This window comes from Equus przewalskii, chromosome 2 (genome assembly GCF_037783145.1).
Source record: "Equus przewalskii isolate Varuska chromosome 2, EquPr2, whole genome shotgun sequence".
NCBI classification, from domain to species: domain Eukaryota; kingdom Metazoa; phylum Chordata; class Mammalia; order Perissodactyla; family Equidae; genus Equus; species Equus przewalskii.
Window position 1 is genome coordinate 8,476,718 of NC_091832.1, and position 19,190 is coordinate 8,495,907.

Genomic DNA, 19,190 nt, shown 5'->3' on the forward strand with positions numbered 1-19,190 from the left:
GTTTTCTATATATAAGATCATGTCGTCTGCAAACAGCGAGAGTTTCACTTCTTCACTCCCTATTTGGATTCCTTTTATTCCTTTCTCTTGCCTAACTGCTCTGGCTAAAACTTCCAGTACTGTATTGAATAAAAGTGGTGATAGTGGGCATCCTTGTCTTGTGCCTGTTTTCAGAGGGATAGCGTTCAGTTTTTGCCCATTGAGTATGATGTTGGCTGTGGGTTTGTCATATATGGCCTTTATTATGTTGAGGTGATTTCCTTCTATCCCCATTTTGTTAAGAGTTTTTATCATAAATGGCTGTTGGATCTTGTCAGATGCTTTCCCTGCATCTATTGAGATGATCATGTGGTTTTCATTCCTCATTTTGTTAATGCGGAGTATCACATTGATTGATTTGCAGATGTTGAACCGTCCCTGTGTCCCTGGAATAAATCCCACTTGGTCATGATGTATGATCTTTTTGATGTATTGCTGTATTTGGGTTGCCAAAATTTTGTTGAGGATTTTTGCATCTGTGTTCATCAGCAATACTGGCCTGTGGTTTTCCTTTTTTGTGCTGTCCTTGTCAGGCTTTGGTATCAGAGTGATTTTGGCCTCATACAATGTGTTAGGAAGCATTCCATCTTCCCTAATTTTTTGGAGTAGCTTGAGAAGGATAGGTATTAAATCCTCTCCGAAAGTTTCGTAGAATTCCTCGGGGAAGCCGTCTGGTCCTGAGGTTTTATTCTTTGGGATGCTTTTGATTACTGTTTCAATCTCTTTCCTTGTTATTGGTCTATTCAGATCTCTACTTCTTGATTCAGCTTTAGGAGGTTGTAAGAGTCTAAAAATTTATCCGTTTCCTCTAGATTGTCCAATTTTTAGCATATAGTTTTTCATAGTATTCTCTTATATCCTGTTGCTATTTCTGTGGTGTCCCTTGTTATTTCTCCTATTTCATTTCTAACTTTATTTATGTGAGCTTTCTCTCTTTTTTTCTTTGTAAGTGTGGCTAGGGGTTTGTCAATTTTATTTATCTTCTCAAAGAACCAGCTCTTTGTTTTGTTGATCCTTTCTACTACCTTTTTTGTTTCAATAGCATTTATTTCTCCTCTGATTTTTATTATTTCTCTCTGCTGACTTTGGGCTTTGTTCTTCTTTTTCTAATTCAGTTAGGTGTAGTTTGAGATCGCTTATTTGGGCTTTTCTTGTTTGTTAAGGTGAGTCTGTATTGTGATGAACTTCCCTCTTAATACAGCTTTGCTGTATCCCACGTGAGTTGGTATGGTATGTTATCATTTTCATTTGTCTCCAGATATTTTTTGATTTCTCCTTTAATTTCTTCAGTGATCCACTGGTTGTTCAATAGCATGTTGTGTAGTTTCCACCTCTTTGTCCTTTTCTCAGCTTTTTTCTTGTAATTAATTTCTAGCTTTATAGCATTGTGATCAGAAAAGAATCTTGTTATTATTTCAATCTTCTTAAATTTATAGAGACTTGCCTTTTGTCCCAATTTATGGTCTGTTCTTGAGAATGTTCTGTGCGCACTTGAGAAGAATGTGTATTCTGCTGTTTTTGGATGGAGTGTTCTATATATGTCTATTAAGTCCATCTGGGCTAGCTTTTCATTTAATTCCACTGTTTCCTTGTTGATTTTCTCTCTGGATGATCTGTCCATTGATGTGAATGGAATGTTGAGGTCCCCTACCATTATTGTGTTATTGTTAATGTCTTCTTTTAGGTTTGTTAATAGTTGCTTTATGTACTTTGGTGCTCCTGTGTTGGGTGCATAGATATTTATAAGTGTTATTTCTTCTTGATGGGACGTCCCTTTGATTATTATATACTGCCCCTCCTTGTTTCTCTTTACCTGTCTTATCTTGACGTCTGCTTTGTCTAATATAAGCATTGCAACACCTGCTTTCTTTTCTTTGCCGTTAGCTTGTAGTATTGTCTTCCATCCCTTCGCTCTGAGCCTGTGTTTGTCATTGGAGCTGAGATGTGTTTCCTGAAGGGTGCATGTTTTTGGGTCTTGTTCTTTAATCCATCTCACCATTCTGTGTCTTTTTATTGGAGAATTCAATTCATTTAGGTTTAAGGTGATTATTGATATATGAGGGCTTAGTGCTGCCATTTTCTCACTCGTTTTCCAGTTTCCCTGCATTTCCTTTGTTTCTCATCCTGTGTATTTTGGTCTACCAATTGAGTTCTGTAGTTTTTTATGCTGTGTTTCTTTATTTTCTCATTTATTCTTTGTGTTTCTATTCTGCTTTTTTGTTTAGCGGTTACCCTGAGGTTTATATTCAAGATCTCATGGATAAGATCGTCCCTTTTCTGATGGCCTCTAATTTCCTTAGATTAAACTGGTTCAGTCCCTTTCTAAGCTGTTTTTCTCACATCTTATTCCATCTTGTGTTATGAGTTTGTGGTTAAAATGACAAGATTATCTTTGTTTTTGGTGCTTTCTTTCCCTTTGTCTTTAATGCTATACTTGAGTATTTGCTATCCTGCTCTGATTCTATCTGCCTATTTAACTCCTTGCTCCATGCTTTGTAACCCCTTTCTCCCTTTTTTTTCTTTTTGTTTCAGGTATGAACACCTTCTTGAGGATTTCTTATGGGGGGGAGTCTCCTGGCAACATACTCCCTTAGCTTGTGTTTGTCTGGGAAAGTTTTTATTTCTCTGTCATATCTGAAGGATATTTTCACTGGATAGAGTATTCTTGGCTGAAAGTTTTTGTCCTTCAATGATTTGACTATGTCATGCCAGTCTCTCCTAGCCTGTAAGGTTTCTGTAGAGAAATCTGCTGAAAGCCTGATGGGAGTTCCTTTGTAGGTTATTTTCCTCTACCTTCCTGCCCTTAGTATTCTTTCTCTGGCATTCATTTTTGCCAGTTTCACTGCTATATGCCTTGCAGTGGGTCTTTTTATATTGACATGTTTAAGAGAGCTGGCAGCCTCTTCCACATGGATTTTCTTCCCTGGGTTTGGAAAGTTCTCTGCTATTATTTCTTTAAACAAACTTTCTCCTCCATTCTCCTTCTGTTCTCCTTCTTCAATACCTATAATTCTTAGGTTGCATTTCCTCATTGAGTTGGATATTTCTCGGAGACTTTCTTAATTTCCTTTTAGTCTTAGTTCTCTCTCCTCCTCTATCTGGAACATTTCAACATGTCTGTCTTCAGTTATGCTGATACGTTCCTCTGTGGTGTCCAACGCTCAAGCGTTCAGGGAATCCATATTTTGCTTTATTTCTTCCATTGTGTCTTTCATCTCTAATATTTCTTTTTTTTCTTTTCTTTTCTTTTTTTTTTTTTTTTTAGGAAGATTAGCCCTGAGCTAACTACTGCCAATCCTCCTCTTTTTTCTGAGAAAGGCTGGCCCTGAGCTAACATCTGTGCCCATCTTCCTCTACTTTATATGTGGGACGCCTACCACAGCATGGCTTTTCCCAAGCGGTGCCATGTCTGCACCTGGGATCCAAACTGGCAAACCGCGGGCCGCCGAGAAGCGGAACGTGGGAACTTAACCACTGCGCCACCAGGCCGGCCCCTCTAATATTTCTGATTGATTCTTTATAGTTTAAATCTATTTTGTGAAGTAGCTCCTGAACTCATTGAATTGTTTCTCTACATTCTCTTTTACCTCGTTGAGTTTTTGATGATAGCTGTTTTGAATTCTTTGTCATTTAGATTACATATTTCTGTGTCCTCAGGACTCATTTCTGGGTACTTGTCGTTTTCTCTCTGGTCTGGAGATCTAATATAGTGTTTGATATTGCTAGAGGGAGTTCTATTCTTTCTCATCCTGTCGTTATTTGGTCACAGTTACCGCCTATCGCCACTGAGGAGGGGTCAAGAGCCACATATTCTGAGCCCTCTGCTTTCAGCTGAAATCTCAGGGGCTGGAGCTGCACTGAGCAGGTGGAGGGAGGGGTACTTTCTCCTGCATGCTGTCGGGGTTTTCTCCCTCTGCTCTCCTGGTGTGTTGGCTTGATAAGGTCACCCCCTGCAAAAGCTTTCACCCCGGTAGAGGGCTTCCCTCTAGGCTGCAAGGGCCCTTGGGGAGTCCTTGATGTTCCCACGAATGAACATCCCCTCCCCTGTTCCTTCCCTCTCGGAGGCCTCCCACTATCCTGGATCACAGTCTTTAAGGGAGGGAGCAAAAATTTCCTTACCATGTTCCACCTTCTCCGAGGGGGGGCTTCAGTCTCTCCACCCTCCGTCATATGGCTGCGTGAGTCTCTCTGACATTTTTTGTGTTGTGTTTGGATGTCCTCTGTTGGAAGATGGATTTTTTTGTTGTTGTATATTGGAATGGAAAGATTTCTGAGAGACCTCACTCTGCCATGATGCTGACGTCACTCCTCTGTCCATTTTTTAATCAGTTTTTTTTTGCTGGTTAGTTGTATGAGCTCTTTAAACATTTTGGATATTAATCCCTTATCAGATGTATGATTTGCAAATATTTTCTCCCATTCAGTAGGTTGCCTTTTCATTTTGTTGATGATTTCCTTTGCCGTGCAGAAGCTTTTTAGTTTCATGTAGTCCCACTTGTTTATTTTTGCTTTTGTTATATTTACTTTTGGTGTCAGATCCAAAAAATTATCACTAAGCCTGATGTTAAGGGGCATACCGCCTATGTTTTCTTCTCAGAGTTTTATGGTTTCAGGTTTTACATTCAAGTCTTTAATCCATTGTGAACTGATTTTTGTGTATGGTGCAAGATAATGGTTCAGTTTCATCCTTTTGCATGTGGCTGTCCAATTTTCCCAGCACCGTTTATTGAAGAGACTGTCCTTTCCCCGTTGTATATTCTTAGCTTCTTTGTCGTAAATTAGTTGACCATATAAATGTGAGTTTATTTCTGGGTTCTCTATTCTATTTCATTGATCTATGTCTCCCTTTTTATGCTAATCATACAGTTTTGATTACTATAGTTTTGTAATGTAGTTTGAAATCAGGAAAAGTGATGCCTCTAGCTTTATTCTTCTTTCTGTATGATTGCTTTGGCTATTCACGATCTTTTGTTGTTTCATACAAATTTTACAGTTGTTCTATTTCAGTGAAAAATGGCGTTGGAATTTTGATAGGGATTGCATTGAATCTGTAGATTGCTTTGTGTAGTACAGATATTTTAACAATACTAATTCTTCCAATCTGTGAGCACAGAATATCTTTCCATTTGTTTATGTCTTCTTCAGTTTTTTTCATCAGTGTCTTACAGTTTTCAGTATACAGATGTTTCACTTTTGTGATTAAATTTATTCCTAGGTATTTTATTCATTTGATGAAATCGTAAGTGGGACTGGTTTATTAATTTCTCTTTCTGATAGTTTCTTATTAGTGTATAGAAATGTAACTGATTTTTGTATATTGATTTTATATCCTACAATTTTTCTGAATTCGTTGATTAGTTCTAACAGTTTTTTGGTGGAGTTTTTAGGGTTTTCTATATATAATATCATGTCACCTGCAAATAGTGACAGTTTTACTTCTTCTTTTCTAATTTGGATGCCTTTTATTTCTTTTTCTTGCCTAACTGCTCTGGCTTAGGGCTTCCAATACTATGTTGAATAAAAGTGGCATGAGTAGGCATCATTGTCTTATTCTTGATCTTAGAGGAAAAGCTTTCAGCTTTTCACCATTGAGTATGATGCCAGCTGTGGGCTTGTCATATATGGTCTTTATTATGTTCAGGTACATTCCTCTACACCCAGTTTGCTGAGAGTTTTTATCTTAAATAGATGTTGAATTTTGTCAAATGCTTTTTCTGCATCTATTTAGATGATTATATGATTTTTATCCTTCATTTTGTTAATGTGGTGTACACTGGTGTACAAATCGCATTGATTTGAAAATATTGAACCATCTTTGCATCCCTGGAATAAATCCCTCATGATCATGGTGTATGTTCCTTTTAAAGTATTTTTGAATTTGAATTGCTGATACTATGTTGAGGATTTCTCCATTTATGTTCATCAGGGATATTGGCCTGTACTTTACTTTTCTGGTAGCATCCTTGTCTAGTTTTGCTATCAAGATAGTGCTAGCCTTATAAAAAGAGTTTGAAAGTGTTCCCTCTTCTGTTTTTTGGAAGAGTCTGAGAAGGATTGGTGTTAATTCTTCTTTAAATGTTGGTAGACTTCTCCAGTAAGGCCATCTGGTCTTGGACTTTTGTGTTTTTTTTTTGTTTGTTCTTAACTTTTGGTTATTGATTCAGTCTTCTTACTAGTAATTGGTTTGTTCAGATTTTCTCTTTCTTCATGATTCAGTCTTGATAGATTGTATGTTTCTGGAATTTATCCATTTCTTCTAGGTGATCTCATTTGTTGGTTATAATTGTTCATAGTGGTCTCTTATGATCCTTTGTATTTCTGTGGTATCAGTTGTAATGTCTCCTCTTTCATTTCTGATTTCGAGTCCTTTCTTTTTGCTTGGCGAGTCTAACTAACAGTTTGTCAAATTTTATCTTTTCAAAAGAACAGCTCTTACGGCTAGCCCTGTGGCTGAGTGGTTAAGTTCACATGCTCTGCTTCAGTGGCCCAGGGTTTCACCAGTGCAGATCTGGGGCGCAGACCTAGCACTGCTCATCAGGCCATGCTGAGGCAGCGTCCCACATGCCACAACTAGAATGACCCATACTAAAATATACAACTATGAACTGGGGTGCTTTGGGGAGAAGAAGGAAAACAAACCAGCTCTTAGCTTCATTGATCTTTTCTGTTGTCCTTTTAGTCTGTGTTTCATTTATTTCTGCTCTGATCTTTGTTATTTCCTTCCTTCTGCTAACTTTGGGCTTTGTTCTGTCTTCTTTTTCTAGATCCTTAAAATGTAAAGTTAGGTTGTTTATTTGAGGTCTTTCTTGCTATGAACTTCCCTCTTAGAACTGCTTTTGCTGCATCCCATAAGTTTTGGTATATTGTATTTCCATTTTTATTTGTCTCAAGGTATTTTGTGATTTCTCTTTTGATTTCTTCTTTGACCCATTGATTGTTTATTAACATATTGTTTAATCTCCACATATTTGTGAATTTTTCAGTTTTGTTCTTGTGATTGATTTCTAGTTTCCTACCATTTTGGTTGAAAAAGATGCTTCATATTATTTCATTCTTCTTAAATTTATTAAGATTTCTTTTGTGGCCTAACGTAATGTATCCTGGAGAATGTTCTAGGTGCACTTAAGAAGAATATGTATTCTGTTGCTTTTAGATGGAATATTCTGTATATGTCAGTTAAGTCAAATGTTTCCTTATTGATTTTATATCTGGATGATCTATCCATTAATGAAAGTGTGGTATTAAAGTTCCCTACTATTATTGTATTGCTGTCCCTTTCTCCCTTTAGGTCCCTTAATATTTGCTTTATATATTTAGGTTCTCCTATATTGGGCGCATAAATATTTAAAAAGGACTTTTTTTATCCAGTGATTTTCTCCATAGTTAGACCTAGATCACAGAATATAATAATGTCTCTCATCTGGATTTCTATATTCATTTCAGAAATAGTTACTGACCTTTTCCTATGTACCAGATACTATGTAGGGCACCAATAACACACCTGTGAGCAAGATAGACAGGGTCCTTACACTTACAACCCAGCAGTTCCAATAAAGTCTATGAAGTGATTAGGTAACTGGATGAAGCCTTGGGAATACCTAGCCAAGGTGAGCTAGACATAATGTTTAGGCAGCCTGACATGGAGTACACAGAAGGGCTTTTGCATACGCCCAATGAAAGCTATAAGGCAGGTAGAACAAGTGAGAATGAAGATAATAAGTCACTCTTCAGGTTCCTGCTATATGCAAGACTTAGGTCTGGTCTCTAGGGCAGTGTTTGTCAGTGCGATTCCTAATCTAAAAGAGTACTCAGTTGTCTACCAAGGATTCCAGGCAGTTAGGTGTGAATAAGCAATGTAATCAGTTTTGTTCACATTTATTTCACATTTTGAATTGTAAAATAAATTATGATATCTTTCCAAATCCCATTTCATTATCACATCTGTTACAATTTATTAGACTCCGCTTGTATGACAAGGATTGCATTGGTTGTTTTGTGTTGACAAACATTCATTTAACTGGGGAAGTTGACTTTGGCTTCTGAACTCTCATATCCTTCACATGTTATTGTTAGTTTTACGTTCATTTTTCCTTCCTTACTTTAGTCATATTATATTCTTAGTTTCCCAAAATTGATCATGGCTCAAATGTAGTTCATTGAAGCATAAAAGTAATGATGAAAATAGTCTAATACATGCTGTAAATCAGTATAATATAGTTCAAACTAGTTCAGCATGAGTGTAAACATAATTCAGAGAACTCTAGTGCTAGGATAGAGGATACCAAGGCATCTGACTCTGATTGTGATGCTGTAGCTGCCATGAAAGAAAATTTTGATTCTGAAGTGAATATATGAAAACTGATTGTGTAGGAGAAGCAATCTATTTACCCCTACTGCCAGTGTTTCTCTGTTATTAAGTTTTTCATAAAAGAATGAAGCCTTCAAAGTTTTCATTTCCTTATTAAGTAAAGCCCAATGACATACCTCTCTATTAAACCAATAGATTTTATTCATAACAATAGAAAAATAATGCTTACCACTAAAAATAAAAATAAAACTCTTATTGTTTAAGGCAGAGCAGTGACCAAATCACAGAGGAGAAATTGTTTACAAATTTCACTCCTTGAGGTAGAAAGGATGCAAATCCTACTACTGCCAACAAACTTTTAAATACAGCTACAACGTTAACAATTAAAAAATGTTCAAATGAGACAGCAGAGTGAGTTCCCTAGAAAGTACTTGATCAAATGGCACTGTTGGATGGCATGCAGTGGCAATAGCATGGTCTGTGGAAGAGCAATGGCAACATTGTACGCAGTATACTGCTTTACATTTAGATAAAACTACTAATGTGTGCAAGGTAAGAATTAGTTCTTGGCATATTGCTATATGTATGTATATGAGGTAGAAGTAGTCATGGCTCTTCATTCCCTTTATTAATGAGAACTGTATATTACAAGAGAGGTTTTAAGGTGAGGTAGAATAAGTACTGATGACAAATTAACTATACTTCAAAGGACACCATCCGGAAAGTGAAAAGACAACCCAGAGACTGGGAGAAAATCTTTGCAAATCCTGTCTCTGATAAGGAACTTGTATCTAGAATATATAAAGAACTCTTACAACGTAATAATAACAAGACAGCTTACCCCCATTAAAAAATGGGCAAAGGATACGAATAGACATTTTTCCAAGGAAGATATACAAATGGCCATAAGCAGGCACAAAGATGTTCCACATCATTAGTCACCAGGCAAATGCAAATCAAAACCACAGTGAGATACAATTTCAGTCCAACTACAATGGCCAGAATCGAAAAGTCAGATAACAAGTGTTGGTGAGGATGTGGAGCAATCTGAATCCTCATACACTGCTGGTGGGAATATAAGTTGGTACAGCTGCTTTAGAAAATAGTCTGGCAGTTCCTTGAGTGATTAAACATGATTACCGTATGATCCAGCAATTTCACTCTTAGTTGTATATCTAAAAGAAGTGAAAAGATATGTCCATACAAAAATTTGTACATGAATGTTTATAGCAACATTATTCAATAATAGCCAAAAGGTAGAAACAACCCAAATGTCCATCAAGGGATGAATGGGACAAGCAAAATGTGGTGTATACATACAAGAGCATATTATTCAGCCATAAAAGGAATGAAGTTCTGTTACATGCTACAATACTAGATAAATCTCAAAAACATGCTAGGTGAAATAAGGTAGTCACAAACCCCACATATTATATGATTCCACTCATGTGAAAGTTCAGAATAGAGAAATTAATAGAGACAGAAAGAATAGTGGTAGCTTAGGGTTGGGTGGGGGGAGTTAGTGGGTTTGTAGGATAGAAGAGTGATGGCTAAAGGGTATGTGGGGGATTTGTGAGGTGATGAAAATGTTCTAAAATTGACTGTGGTGATGGTTGCACATGTCTATAAGTATATCAAAAACCATTGAATTATATACTTTAAAAGTGTAAATTCTATATGTGAATTGCACTTTAATAAACCTGTTTAAGAAAAAAAACCTAACTGTAAGTTTAGCAAGGAAGATCATGGCTATTCAAATGACAAGCATTGCAGCTGAATGTCAATGCACACACACTAATTTACTAAAATGAATTTGTTGTTAGTGCCATCAAGTTGATTCCAACTCCTAGCGCCCCTGTGGACAGCAGAGTGGAACCCTGCCTAGTCTTTTTGCTCCGTCCTCTCACCTTCTAGCCCTTTATCAGACAGTGCTCTGCTGCTCTTCATAGGGTTTTCGCGGCCAGTTTTTTCAGAAGTGGGTGGCCAGGTTCTTCTTCCTAGTCTGTCTTAGCCTGGAACCTCTACTGAAGCATGTCCACCACGGGTGACTCTACTGGTATTTGAAATACTGGTGGCATAGCTTTTATCATCACAGCGACATGCGGCCGCCACAGTATGGAAACCAACAGACAGGTGATGTGGTTCCCTGAGGGAAACAAACCCAGGCTGCAGCGGTGAGGGCACCAATCTTAACCACAAGACCAACACTAAAATGAATGGCTGGTAATTAATAATATGTCCCACAAATATTGATATAGTATTGAGTAAAACAGTGAAAATTGCTAATATCTTACGCAGCTTCAAGTGGACATCTTTCTAATAGACTGTTTAAAATAGTGAAAAGGGATATAAGATAGTCCTCAGATAAATATACTGGTTATCTAAGTCAGTGGTCTCAGAGTAAATGTCACCTGAGAACTTGTTAGAAATACAGTTTCTCAGGCCCCACCCGAGACCTGCTGAATCAGAATGATGAGGATGGGACCCAGCACTCTGTCTTTTAACAAGCCCTCCAGTTGGCTCTGCTGCACACTAAAGTTTGAGATCATCTGATCTATAAGAAAGGCGTGAGCATAAGTTTTTGTAATGAGACATGAGATAAAAACTTATGACACATAATAAAGGTAAAAGTGCAAGGGCTTTTTGTTCAAATTTTCTATCTCATCAATCTACTCTTGTGGTATCCTAAAAATATTTTTTAGGGCTAAAAATATTGTAGTTTTAAATTTTGACAACAAAATATCAAGTTATCTTAAGAAAAAATGAACTGTGCTACACATGGCTTTAATCATCAAGAGTTTGATTCTTTCCATAAACTTGATAATTTTCTTCATTCTTCAGTGAAAGAAATTGATTATACATAATAGAGGATATTTCAAATCCCCAAACAAAAGCTTCAACAGAACATAAAGACATACTTTTTAGAGCAAATGCAACCAAGGAACGAATTAGGAATCTACTTACCACTGTCTGCCAGGGTTAGAGAGTCAACTTTTCATCTTTTGAGTGTGATAAACTCATTGACTTAAGACTGACAGAGCTTAAAGTAGCCCTGTCTGAGAAATCTCTCCATAATTTGAGTCTTTGTTTGATCAAAATATTTAGACGTAACTAAAAGAGCCAACAAGCATTTGCTTCTATTCTTAATAATCTCTAATTGGAATTTCTAAGTTATTGGAAATAAAGAAAAGAAATGCGATATAAAAGCTGTCCTATAGCTGAAATTAGGAGTCATCAAACTGGATATAAATAGCCTTGGTGAAATATTGCAAACAAAATCAATTACCTTCTAAATGATTAAAATAACTTTTATTAGTATTAATTAAATATTATGGCTTATTTTTCTTATCTAAAAATTATGATCTTAGATATCTTCCTAAAATTGGTGGTTTGCACATAGGCCAATATCATGTGCTCAGTATTAAGGTCCATTTTTTTACCAGTGAATTATGGGGAACACAAAATAAGATGAAAGAATGAACTGGGACTATGCATTCAAATATCGTGCATTCATATTATTAGACAACATAATCTGTAAATGTGATATTAATGAGACTCGATGAAGAAAAAATATTTTGACAAAATCCAACACACTTTCATGAAAAACACACAATAAACTAGGAATAGAAGGAAACTTCCTCAACATAATAAAGACCATATATGAGAAACTCACAACTAACATTTATACTCAATGGTAAAACACTGGAAAGCTTTTCTCCTAAATCAAGAACAAGACAAGATACCTGCTTTCACCACTGCTGTTCAGCATAGTAGTGGAAGTTCTATACAGAGCAATTAGGCAAGAAAAATAAATGAGCATCCAAATTAGAAAGGAAGAAGTGAAATTATCTTTATTTACAGATGACATGATCGTATATGTAGAAAACTCTAAAGATTCCACACAAAGAAAGTGTTAGAGCTGATAAATTTGGCAGTTGCAGGATATAAAATAAAAATCAGTTATATTTCTATACACTAGCAATGAAGAATTTGAAAAGGAAATTTAGAAGACAATTCCATTTACAGTAGCATCAAGAATAATAAAATTAACCAAGGATACCCAAGCCTTGTATACTGAAAACCACAAAATATTGCTGAAAGAAATTAAGACGACCTAAATAAATGAAAGTACCTCCCTGTTCATGGGATTGGAAGACTTCATCATGTTTAGATGACAACATTATCCAAAGCGTTCTACAGATGCAATGCAGTCCTTATCAAAATCCTAAGGGTGTTTCAGAAATAGAAAAACTCTTTCTAAAATTCATATGAAATTTCAAGGAACACCAAATAGCCAAAACAATCTTGAAAAAGAAAAACAAAGTTGGAGGATTCACCCTTCTCAATTTCAAAACTTACTACAAACATACAGTATCAAAACAGCGTTGGTACAAGCACAGGGACAGAAATATAGACCGGGGGCTGGCCTGGTGGTACAGCGATTGAGTTTGCACGTTCTGCTTAGGTGGCGTGGGGTTCGCTGGTTTGGATCCCAGGTACGAACCTACGCACTGCTTGTCAAACCATGCTGTGGTAGGCATCCCACATGTAGGGTGGAGGAAGATGGGCACGGATGTTGCCTCAGGACCAGTCTTCCTCAGCCAAAAGGAGGATGGTGGCAGATGTTAGCTCAGGGCTAATCTTCCTCAAAAAAAAGAGAAAGAAATATAGACCAAAAGAATAGAAAAGAGAACCCAGAAATATACCTTCATATGTATGGTCAGTTGGTTTTCAACAAGGATGCCAAGACTATTCAATAGGGAAGGAAGAGTCTCTTCAACAAATGGTGCTGGGAAAACTGGATACCCAGATGCAAAAGAGTGAAATGGAACTCTTAGCTAACACCATATATAAAAACTCAAAATGGATCAAAGACCTAAGTTTAAGAGCTAAAACTGTAAAACTCTTGGAATAAAATTTAGGGGAAAATCTTCATGACCTTGGATTTGGCAGTGGTTTCTTAGATATGACACGAAAAGCACAGACAATGAAAGAAAAAGTAGATAAATTGGATTTCATAAAAATTAAAAACTTTTATGCATCAAAGGACACTACTAAGAGAGTGAAAAGGCAACCCACAGAATGGAAGAAAATATTTGCAAAGCATATATGATAAGGGTTTAATGTCCAGAATATATGAAGAACTCCCACAACTCAATAATAAAAAGCCAAACAACACAATTCAAAAATGAACAAAAAACTTGAGTAGACATTTCTCCAAAGAAGACGTACAAATGGCCAACAGGCATGTGAAAAGATGCTCAACATCATTAGTCATTAGGGAAATGCAAATCAAAACCACAATGAGATACCACTTCACACCTGCTAGAATGACTATTATTGAAAAGACAAAGAATAACAGGTATTGGCAAGGATGTGGAGAAATTAGAACCCTTGTACCTTGCTGGTTAGAATGTAAAATGGTACAGATGCTGTGGAAAACAGTTTGGCAGTTCCTCAAAAAATTTAATATAGAATTACCACCTAACCCAGCAATCTCTTAGGTATATACCCAAAAAGAGTTGAAAACAGGGACTCGGATACTTGTACACCAATGTTCATCTCAGCGTTATTCACAATAGCCAAAAGGAGGAAATAATTGAAATGTCCATCAACAGGTGAATGGGTAAACAAAATGTGGTATCTCAATGCAAGGAATTTTATTCAGTAATAATAAAGATTGAAGTACTTATACATGCTGCAACGTGGATAAGCCTTGAAGACCTTGAAATGAAAGATGCCAGACACAAGGGCAAATATTCTTTGATTCCACCTATATGACATATCTTGAATAGGCAAATTCATAAGAAGAGAAAGTAGATTAGAGCTTATCAAGGACTGGAAGTATAGGGTGGGTTGGGGTATTGTTGTTTAATGGGTATAGAGTTTCTGTTTGGGGTGATGAAAAAGTTAAGGAAGTAGATAGCAGTGATGGTTTGCACAACATTGTGAATGTACTTAATGCCACTAAATTGTATACTTCAAATAGTAAATTGTATATTATGTATATTTTTCCATAGTGAAAAAAAGAAAACACATACAATACGCATGGATGTTTATTACTTTTGAGTGCAGAGAAGTGAGAGTTTGCTGTGGGCTGGCAATATGTATTGTTGATTCTTGGGCTCAGTGGTTGCTGGATACTACTGGGAACTGACATAAAGTGGGAAAGATTCAAGCACTGCCATCATGAGCTTTAATCCTGAGCAGTTTATTACTCTGTATTAAATTCCCAACTTTTACCTCTTAGGGAAGCAAGGATGTCAATTGAAGTATCTTAAAGAAGGGAACAAGCATATGTTGAGTTTCTGCTGATGTCAAGCACTATGTTAGATACTTTCTGTGAATAATCTCTTTTAGTTTTTATGATAGTCTTAGGAGATAGTTATTATCCCCATTTTGAGGAGGAAACTGAGGCTTATGGAAATTAAATAATTTGCCCAAAGTCACACAACTGTGTCAAAACCAGAATACACACTTATGTGCTTTTCATACATCATGATCCCTTGTAAAGCTGAGTTATATTTACATTAAAGATTCGTGGGATAAACGAAGCAGCGCTCTTACCCAGATTAGGTAGACTCTGAAGTGGGCTGACCTGAAGGGTAGGGCAGACATTCCCAGATCCCAAATATCATATTCGCTTGAGTAGAATAAGAAGGTTTGTCATAACTGTCTACTCATGTGCATGGAATAATGCTCACTGTTAAAAACTTATATCCACACCCTGTTTCTTTACATTTGTTGCTCTTAAAGTGTCTGCTGATAGATCTGTTCATCCATGCTTGACACCTCAGAGTAGAAGTTAATAATTTGTCATATATGAAACTAATATAAAGAGATTTATGACAACATTGGCATTACAGTTCAACACACCTGTTCAGAGCCAGCTCTCCACATTTTTCCTTTCTTTGCCTGAGGTGGAGACTTCTTCATGGATTACAGTAACACTTTTTGACAAGCTTAGACTGGGTTGAGCTGCCTTGTAAAGACAGAACACCATTGATGATATCTCAGTAATGCATTCTTTTTTGATTTGGGCTGTCAACATTTATTACTGTAAAGGCACTCATTGTTAAATATCTGGCCCAACCTGTCCGCTTTTTGTTTTTAGTGACAGTAGAGTCTAACAAAGTATGTTATTTTTGTAGTTATGCAATATTAGCTAGTTCTGGGGTAAATATATCTAGTTATTCTATTTTCTTTTGTGTACCATTATTTTAAAAGTAGCTGTCTTAGTGTTCTCCAAATAAAAGTTAAAAGCTTCTTCTTCTTCTAAAGTCTTTTCAAGTGGCTATTGAGACCTTCCCAATGTCATAAACCTGACAGATACCACCTAAAGAAGTTGTTAACTGAAGCTCTCTTAAGGCAAATCCTTTAAAAAGATTCAGAAGAAACTTTTTGTGTCTTAAATGTTACACTACCTAAATCCCTATCTTTGGAGACAGTCATAAGTGTGATGAATTTTTCTTTCCCGCTAGGCAATATATGGCTATGTTTGTGAGGAGGAATTTGGGAGCTGAAAGTACATGTGCATTCTACCTTGACTTTTCATTTGTTTGCTACCAGAGGGCCTACCACTGGTTGTTTCTGGGGAGGGTTTTGTTTTGTTTCGTTTTGTTTTGTTTTGAAGATTTTCTTTTTCCTTTTTCTCCCCAAAGCCCCCCGGTACATAGTTGTATATTTTTAATTGTGAGTCCTTCTAGTTATGGTGTGTAGGATACTGCCTCAGCATGGCTTGATGAGCAGGACCATGTCCGCGCCCAGGATCCGAACCTGTGAAACCCTGGACCCCCGAAGCAGAGTGCATGAACTTAACCACTTGGCCACGGGGCCAGCCCCTCTGAGGAGGTTTTTAAAAGAAAAGTGTGAGGGGCAGTACTTTTCTTTAAGGAACTTACTATTTACAGTTGGAAAGCTAAAGCATATCCTTACGAAAATAGTTATATAACCTAGAACAATTCAGAAGGAGCAATCCTTATAGTCAAGAGAGACCTCTGAAGAGGTACGATTTGATCTGATGATGCTGGAAAGGACAAAATAATTTGCATGTGCCGAGGTAAGAGAAGAGAGCATTACAATGTGGAGAAAGTATGACCAAAATAATAGTGTAAGGAAGTTGGTCATGTTGGTCCAGTTTATATAAAGCAGAGAATTTGTATGGAAAAATAACAGAGAAGAAATTCAATTGCTTATCATTAGTATATTTTTGACTTTCCAAATCACTTTTCTCTGATTTTTATGCCTCTCATAGGGGATCCTGAGAATTCTTTGGCACTTTTCTTCTAGTTACAAATTTGCCTTAACTCCAGTTACCCTATCCAACTATCTATCATGCCAGCAAACAGGTAATTGCAGTATAGTATGAAAACACAGCAATGGCAATAAGTACAAAGTACAGAGGTGACACAAAAAAGATACCTTAGAGGAGTAAACATTTGAGTCTTAAAAGATGATACGTAGACATTCACCAGGTAAACCACCATTAATTCATTTCTTTGGCCCCTAAACCAACACATTTTTATTAAGGACCGTCTATATGCCCGCATTGTGCTAAGCACTAGTAGATATAAGGATGACACAGTCCTTTAGCTGTTCAGTGACATGCAAACAAAGGATTCCAGTATAATGATATAATTTCCATGATGGAGATATATGTAGGATGTTAAATCTGCCTATCAGAGTTAGAAATAAAGGCCTCATCAGGGGAAATGCTTTTAATCTGAAACCAAAAAATTAGCAACATTGTAGTAGGTAGACTTGTGGAGAAGAGTCTCCTGCAAGAAAGAAGGGTAATTTTCCAGTAGATGGTTGGATTGGAAAACCACATCATCAGGCAAAGGAGACACATATAATTAAATGGGGTCTACTTGGTTAATTAGGAGGAAAGATTTAATTTCAGATTAGATATTTCATATCAACAATAGCCATATATACCTCCCATTTCCTATTATAATCATCTTGTCTTTGCAGACCATTTTTACCGTAAAGCACACCAAAGTTAGTCACGGCAAAGAAGAAATGTTTCTCCACACTCCACACTTCTGAATTTTTGTTGTTGTTAGAGGTGTGTGTGTGTGTTTTACTCTCTGAACATATATAGGAAAACATCCTAGAGAAAATTTTAGCAGGGAGAACTATTTTAGCAGCAGAACTGTTCTTACTATTTAAAATAAGAATACTTTTGGAATTCTTAGCTGTGCACTATCATTTTATTGAAGTAATTCACTGCTTATGTGCTAAAATGCTCATCACAGCTTTGCACAGCTTTGGCGACTGGAACAAAGGATGCTTATGTACCCTTAAGTTAGAAGAGAGAACACTAAGGTGCTTGATGGAGAACAGCTGGAACTCTCATTCACTGCTGATGGGAATAAAAAATGGTTCAGGCACTCTGAAAACTGTGTGACAGTTTCTCAGAAAATTAAGTGTATACCAAACACACAACTCAGCAGTCTCATTCCTAGGTATTTATTAGCCCTAGAAAAATGAAAACTTATATTCACACAAAAACCTCTACATGTATGTTCATAAAAGCTCTAGTCATAATTACCAAAGCTGGAAACAACTCTAATGTCTTTCATTGCCCTTCAGTGGGTGAATGGATAAATATACTGTGTTACATCCATGCAATGGAATACTACTCAGCAATAAAAAAGAGCAAACTATTGATACGTACAACAACTTGGATGTAACAAAAGGCATTATGCTTAGTAAAACCAGTCAGTCTCTAAGCTTACATACCATGTGTAGTTCCATTGTATGATATTTTTGAAAAGACAAAATTGTAGGGATGGAGAACCAGTCAGTGTGTGCTAGGAGTTAGGACTCAGGAGAGCATATCACTACAAAGGGATAGCACCAGAGATTTTTTTGGAATAATGGGATTGTTCTGTATCCTATTTTGGTGGTGGTTACATGAATCTATACATGTGTTAAAATTCATAGAACTATACACTCAAAAAATCCCTTTTACTGTATGTTACTTAAAAAATAAGATTAAAAGCAAGGAAAATAAACATTCTTGGAACTGACTTTAAAATGGGCTTTAGCAAAATTTTATTGTGCTTTTATTTGTATTACTAGCTTTATTTGGATGCCTCTGATAATAGCTAACATTTATGTAATCCCTACTCTTGGGCGTAGGACTGGGCCATTTGCATCCTATAGTAAATTCTTCAATACAGGTGTTATTATATTTATTTTATGAAAGAGGAAACTGTGGCACAGAGCATTAAATGACTTTCCCAAGTCAGATACTAACTGGAAAAAAAATTTTATTTTATGCACAGCAGTTGGGAATGCACTAACTTCACCAGTATAGACTGCAGCCATTGGAGTAGTGGTTCTCGAAAGTGTGGTGCAGTGGTTACAAGCATCACAATCACCTGCAGACCTTGTTTAAAATGCCTGTTCCTGGGCCCCTGACCAAGTGAGTCAGTTTCTAGTTTGCTCTTGTATAAAATGGGGGTAGTAATAGTACCTACCTGATACGCATGTTCTGAAGGTTAAAGAAGATAATACATGTAAAGTATGCACTAGTGCCTAGTATTTAGTAAGCAGTATATAGATAAATATTATCTTTTGTTGTTATTTACTCTAGGCTGAGCTGAAAGGAAATTTAGAAATCATTTAAACTTAACTTCCTTCTACAGTTGAGGGAACTGAGTGTTGTATAAGTTATTTGCCCAAGGTAACTTACAGACTCAGGCCTTTTTGTTGATTGTTATTTTCTCTCCTTTTAGTGTTATATTTTCTTAATTGAAATTAAACATTTCTCTTGTCATGGGATATACAGTAGGTGTGTGGGAGTTGGGGAGTATTTTCAAGTGATTTTGAATTC

The 19,190-nt window shown here is 36.5% G+C and overlaps 1 protein-coding gene across 7 annotated transcripts in view; it reads left to right on the forward strand.

Annotated features, from left to right (window-relative positions):
* Window positions 1–19,190, forward strand: part of FAF1 (Fas associated factor 1) — a 473,410-nt gene that overhangs the window by 381,369 nt on the left and 72,851 nt on the right. The gene's annotated exons all lie outside the window — the stretch shown is intronic.